The sequence below is a fragment of the Lethenteron reissneri genome, unplaced genomic scaffold (assembly GCF_015708825.2).
Source record: "Lethenteron reissneri isolate LAM-NWPU_2019-01 unplaced genomic scaffold, ASM1570882v1 scaffold_1630, whole genome shotgun sequence".
Taxonomy (NCBI): Eukaryota; Metazoa; Chordata; class Hyperoartia; order Petromyzontiformes; family Petromyzontidae; genus Lethenteron; species Lethenteron reissneri.
The window spans coordinates 568944-575838 of record NW_026891367.1 but is presented as its reverse complement, the minus strand read 5'-3'; the positions used below and the strand labels follow the sequence as shown (position 1 = coordinate 575838).

Here is a 6895-nt window from a genome sequence, read left to right as displayed (position 1 = left end):
TGTGGTGGTGGTGGTGGTGTTGGTGGTTGTGGTGGTGGTGGTTGTGGTGGTTGTGGTGGTGGTGGTTGTGGTGTTGGTGGTTGTGGTGGTGGTGGTTGTGGTGGTGGTTGTGGTGGTGTGGTGGTTGTGGTGGTGGTGGTGGTTGTGTGGTGGTGGTGGTGGTTGTGGGGTGGTGGTTGTGGTGGTTGTGGTGGTGGTGTGTGGTGGTGGTGGTGGTGGGTGGTGGTTGTGATGGTGGTGGTGGTGGTGGTTGTGGTGGTTGTGGTGGTGGTGGTTGGTGGTGGTGGTGATTGAGGTGGGTGGTGGTGGTGGTGGTTGTGGTGGTGGTGGTTGTGGTGGTTGTGGTGTGGTGGTGGTGGTGGTGTGGTGGTGGTTGTGGTGGTGGTGGTTGTGGTGGTGGTGGTTGTGGTGGTGGTTGTGGTGGTGGTGGTGTGGTGGTTTGGTGGTGGTTGTGGTGGTGGTGTTGTGGTGGGGTGGTGGTTGTGGTGGTTGTGGTGGTGGTGGTGGTTGTGGTGGTTGTGGGGTGGTGGTGGTGGTGGTGTGGTGGTTGTGGTGGTTGTGTTGTGGTGGTGGTGGTGGTTGTGGTGGTGGTTGTGGTGGTGGTGGTTGTGGTGGTGGTGGTTGTGGTGGTGGTTGTGGTGGTGGTGGTTGTGGTGGTTGTGGTGGTGGTTGTGGTGGTGGTGGTGTGTGGTGGTGGTGGTGGTTGTGGTGGTGTGGTGGTGGTTGTGGTGGTTGTGGTGGTGGTTGTGGTGGTTGTGGTGGTGGTGGTGGTGTTGGTTGTGGTGGTGTTGGTGGTTGTGGTGGTTGTGGTGGTGGTTGTAGTGGTTATGTTGGTGGTTGTGGTGGTGGTTGTGGTGGTGGTGGTTTGGGGGTGGTTGGGTGGTGGTGGTGGTGGTGGGGTTGTGGTGGTGGTGGTGTTGGTGGTTGGGTGGTGGTGGTGGTGGTGGTTGTGGTGGTGGTGGTGGTGGTTGTGGTGGTGGTGGTTGTGGTGGTGGTTGTGGTGGTTGTTGGAAAGTGAATCAAAAACTAGGTTTGTGCTACATACATATGACTTGGTCGAATTTTCGGTTGAAGCGGAGTAATAGTCGGTGTAACACGTAGCAGGCTTTCGCGACCAACTATATTCACGATCAAGGTGTTTTGTGTTAGATCGCGTGAGTATGAATGTGTAACCTGTTGCGCATGAACTCTCCAACACACCGGTGGGCTGAAGTAACGAATTAACTGACGCGTTTTGTTTACGTGACAAACCTTCCTGGTGGTGGAGGGTTACGGCACTCGATACTTAAGCGAGCTACCCCAGAAACCTTTGTCACGAATAATCAGTCATCGGCGGCAGAAAATCTTGCTTTGTTCACGATACTACGGACTTGGAGAGCTGTTGACACACGCTCCTTGTGTCACGCGTCGTGTTTTGTTTTCTTTCAAAGATTCAAGATCACCTGACGGAAATGTTCAACTCTATGCACTGTCAATTGTTCAAGTTGAACATTTGTAACGTCAGAGTTGACTGTGAGGTCGACAAAAAGGAGACTACGATGAGAGTTGCCCAGGAGACAATCGACGCTTTGCAGACCTCAACTCGAGAGAAACAGGTGGGTGCCAGCGGCAGCGCTGCTCATTGACGCGTTTCTATTTCACTCACTCTGTCCGTTGTTGTCGTGTCCTCAAATCTTGCAAACTCAATTTTAACCAACTTATAGTAATAGGTTGTTACCCTTTCGACTGGTATCAAAAACTGACACCTTTATACAAGGGACCATGTTTGCAATAACCACAACACAAGCAGTCAAAATGCAAACAGAAATAAACAACTCTGATGATGATAATGATATGCACTGTCCTTGAAGTTGATTGGTCCACACCCGAGACAGCTTTCCTTAGAGCCTAGTCTCCATTGGTGTTGGACCAGATGACGCCACAAGGCGTACAACTCAAAGACAGCGCACTATCAGAGTATTGAGAGCTCGGGGTGAAGCATTTACATTATGAGACACCTCCTTTACCAGTGGCAAAATATAGTGATAGGTTTACCCTTTCGACTGGTACAAAAACTGACACCTTTATACAAGGCATCATGTTTGCAATAACCACAACACAAACAGTCAACATGCAAACATAAAATAAACAACTCTGATACGCCTTTTGGCGTCATCTGGTCCAACACCAGTGGAGACTAGGGTCTAAGAAAAGCTGTCTCGGGTGTGGACCAATCAACTTCAAGGACAGTGCATATCATCAGAGTTATGTTTTTTGTTTGCATTATACTGCAGGTATTGTGGTCTATGCAAACATGACTCCTTGTAGAAAAGGTGTCAGTTTTGTTGCCAGATAGAAGGGTAAAAAATCAATTATATTTTTACTGGCAAATGAGGTTCCAATGGTGTAAATGCTTCACCCCGAGCTCTCAAACTCTGATGGTGCATTGTCTTTGAGTTGTACGCCTTTTGGCGTCATCTGGTCCAACACCATGTGAGACTAGGCTCTAAGGAAAGCTGTCTCGGGTGTGGACCAATCAACTTCAAGGACAGTGCATACATATCATCATCAGAGTTGTTTCTTTTACTGGTAGGAACGAAGTGAACCAGCCTACAATAGATTATATCGTCCGTCCATCTGTCCGTCTGATGTTCGATTAGGTGTAGCAACATCGCCCCCTACTGCAAACACTTGGCAGGACCCTACAAAAACCTTTAGCAGTGAGGCTTTCCTGGCTAAACAAGTGTAACAATACATTATGTTTATATTCTTTGGTTATTCGTTCCTACCAGCCCACCCCGCAGGGTCCTGTTTTGTTTGCATTTTGACTGCTTGTGTTGCGGTTATTGCAAACATGATGCCTTGTATAAAGGTGTCAGTTTTTGTACCAGTTGAAAGGGTAAAAACCTATCACTATATTTGCCACTGGTAAAGAAGATGTCTCATAGTGTAAATGCTTCACCCCGAGCTCTCAATTCTCTGATGGTGCGCTGTTTTGAATTGTGCGCCTTGTGGCATCATCTGGTCCAACACCAATGGAGACTAGGCTCTAAGGAAAGCTGTCTCGGGTGTGGACCAATCAACTTCAAGGACAGTGCATATCATTATCATCATCAGCGTTGTTTCTTTTTGTTTGCATTTTGACTGCTTGTGTTGCGGTTATTGCAAACATGATGCCTTGTATAAAGGTGTCAGTTTTTGTACCAGTTGAAAGGGTAAAAACCTATACTATATGTTGCCACTGGTAAAGAAGATGTCTCATAGTTTAACCAACTTCCCAATGTCGTATCCACTGCAGACTTGGTATACGTGTGTCGTACTGATGACAATACTATATCAAAAAAAAAAAAAATATTTTTAAACAATCTTTTTACACGCTGTGTTTCGGCTTGGGTCTAATTGTCCGCTGCTCAACTCACGGGGCTGTGAATCACTTCCTGGAGTCGTGGAGTTCTCCCATTACTCGTACCGTACATTTCATTAAAGCGCGTTTTTAAAAAAGTATTTTAAACACGTTCCTTCAGAGTGGGCAGGTAGGAACCTGGTTGGACAGCGCATTCGTGCACGACAGACAAATATGCACGACAGACAGACAAATAATCCCTGGTGGGCAGCAGTGTGGAACCTGTTGTTGCTACCTGTATGAGTGTAGTGTGTCGTGCCGTGTATAGTGTAGTGAGTAGGTTAAACGTTGAGTTTTATAAGGACACCACGGGGTGACCAGCCCCTCCCACCCCTCCCACCCCCCACCCAGCCCCTCCCCACCCAGCCCCACCCCTCCCACCCACCCAGCCCCTCCCTCCCTCCCCTCCCCACCTCCCCTCCCCACCCTCCCCTCTCCCACCCAGCCCCACCCCTCCCACCCCCACCAGCCCCTCCCCTCCCTCCCCTCCCCACCCTCCCCTCCCCACCCTCCCCTCTCCACCCAGCCCACCCCTCCCACCCCCCAGCCAGCCCCTCCCCTCCCCCCCAAAAAAATAAAATAAAAACTAAAACATAATAAAATAATTCTCACGACGTTTCGGCCACAACGCAAGCAGCCGTCTTCAGGTGAAGAACAGGTCTGTCGTTCAGACGCTGTCTTTCCGACAGGTCTGTGTCACCTCAGCGAAGTGTGTGTTTGTTGTTTCCTTGCAGCTTGAAAAGGAACAACTCGCCGTTCAACTCAAAGACGCGACTAACAGCACACAAGAATTAACGGCGGAGTAAGAACGTTTTTATTTTCCTTGAATTGTATCTTTGTCTTCTGTTTAGGTTCCTCGACTGACGTCGGTGCAACACACAATTGCGTTCGCGAAGGGAGCGCGAGGTCGCACGTCACAATCTACCATTGCATCGAGTGTTAACACAATCACAAAAAGTGTTGTGTCTAAAAAAACAAACTGGTGTAGCAATAGGGGTTTCCACTTTCTGGCAACAAAACTGAAATCTTTTTACGACGATTCATGTCACTGCATTAACCACAATACTTGCGGTCAAAATGCAAACAAAAAACACGCCGTGATAATATTATGCATTGTCCTTGAAACTGATTGGTCCACCCCTGAGACAGCTTTCTTTAGAGCCTAGTCTCAATTGGTGCTAGAACAGATGACGCCAAAAGGCGTACAGCTCAAAGACATTTCGATTTAAAGCTTCTTTCGTGACTGCAGGGATTCATCTTCTTGGTTCTTTCGGTAAAGTCACGTAGAAGGGAAGTAATAAAATAATAAAAATTACACATGAGAAATTATTATAATAATATAATGAAATAATGTGATGTAATAAAATAATATGAAAAAATTTTATAATAATAATATAATAAAATAATATAATAAAATAATTTAATAATATTGTTTTTTTTCGATTTAAAGCTTTCGTGACTGCAGGGATTCATCTTCTTGGTTCTTTCGGTAAAGTCGTCACGTAGAAGGGAAGTAATAAAATAATAAAACATAATATAAGGCGCTCTTCCCCCCTCCGACCCAGCTTAAATATACGCTGCCAAGCCTGGTGGTGTTTCATTCAGACGCTGTCTTTCCGACAGACCTGTTCTTCACCTGAGGACGGCTGCTTGCGTTGTGGCCCAAACGTCGTTAGAATTATTCTATTATGTTTTATTTTAATGTTTTATTTTAATGAAATAATAAAAATGAAACATAATAAAATATTATGTTTTATTTGTATTATTGTATTACTTCCCTTATTACTTAAAATAATAAAAATAAAACATAATAGAATTATTATGTTTTATTTTTATTATTTCATTACTTCCCTTATTACTTAAAATAATAAAAATAATAAAATATTATTATGTTTTTATTATTTCATTACTTCCCTTATTACTTAAAATAATAAAAATAATAAATAATATTTTATTATGTTTTATTTTTATTATTTTATTACTTCCCTTATACTTAAAATAATAAAAATAAAAATATTTTATTATGTTTTATTTTTATTATTTTATTACTTCCCTTCTACGTGACTTTACCGAAAGAACCAAGAAGCTCAAAGACGAAGCCGCTATCAAAGTAACGAGGGCTCGGGGTGAGCATCTACATCATTAGACCTCCTTTGCCAGTACCAAAATATTATAATAATAATAGGGTTATTCCCTATTATCATTATTATATTTTGGTACTGGCAAATGATGGAAAAAAAACTGGTGGCGTATTTTACTTGGGATGTTGGCTATCAACAACAAGGCAACTCCTACGACTAATTGGGAATGGGACGCAAGCGTAGGATTGATCGCCCTGTCGCTGGCCGCCTTTGGGGAGGGTGTATCGTGCGAAAGGCCGAAACACCCTAGGAACCAAAGGTTCACTACTGATGATCCGCTCCCCAAATGTCACCAGGCTCGCGCTGTTCGTGAACTCTTGGAAGTGCTTGCACAAAGGATAGTAACATCTCATCCTGTGTTCTTGGGAATCTGGTGCGACTATCAAATCACCACGTACGCACGTACGCCAGTTATGCAAGCGATACGTTTAGTCTGAAGCAACGCGTACGGTGGATATTTGTCTACGGAGGATTTCTGACCTCCGTCCTTGCAATGTGCCTGTGTCCGTAAGAATCACCGCCACCAGGGAAATGTGCGACGGTCTGCAGGTCCAATTCTCTTCGGCGCAACAAACACTAACGAAAGGTACGTTCTCAACATCTGCCGACCGTTGAACGTTAACGGTGTACCGTTGAGCGATCGAACTTTTTTGCCGTTGACTTATTCGGGCCATGTCCGCGTGCTGATGTTTGACAGCTGAAGCAGATAAGGAAGAAATGAAAGAATTCCGTTTGTCAGTGAAAGCAGAAGTGAAGGTAAATGTATAATAAGATTTTAAAAATTTTGTTTTCATTTAATTATATTTATTGAAAAGCGTATAATAGTATACACGTATACACATGCATATTTAATATTAATGCTTTAAATCCTGGTGTCATCTTCTTTTAAAGACATTTGCAGTGACTTTGAGTGATTTAAATTCAAAGTTTCAAAATGACAAGAACATCGCGTTGGCCAAAGGTAAGCCTTGTTGCAGGATGACACGATGCAGAGCTCGCTAATAATCAGGTCGTGTTCAATACATAGAGCACAGCAATCATCGACTTGTTCTTGGTTCTTTCGGTAAAGTCACGTAGAAGGGAAATAATAAAATGACAGCTGTCTTCCCAACAGACCTGTTCTTCACCTGAGGACGGCTGCTTGCGTTGTGGCCGTAACGTCGTGAGAATTATTGTATTGTGTTTTATTTGTATTATTTTATTATTTCCCTTCTACGTGACTTTACCGAAAGAACCAAGAAGATGAATCCCTGACAGTCACGAAAGCTTTACATCGAAATTTTAAGCCACAACCGTCGTTGATAATCATCGGCAGTGCTCTATCCACTGCTAGATGAAGCCGTCATCCCTCGAGGCCTTGAGAAGCAACACA

General features: G+C 44.4%; 1 long non-coding RNA gene across 1 annotated transcript; it reads left to right on the top strand.

Moving 5' to 3' along the window:
* Nucleotides 1-1441: 1441 nt before the first annotated feature.
* Nucleotides 1442-6484, top strand: LOC133362819 (uncharacterized). Its single transcript, XR_009757535.1, has 5 exons — nt 1442-1595; nt 4117-4184; nt 6036-6109; nt 6221-6279; nt 6415-6484. It is a non-coding gene; the product is annotated as an uncharacterized LOC133362819 (long non-coding RNA).
* The last annotated feature ends 411 nt before the right edge of the window (nt 6485-6895 follow it).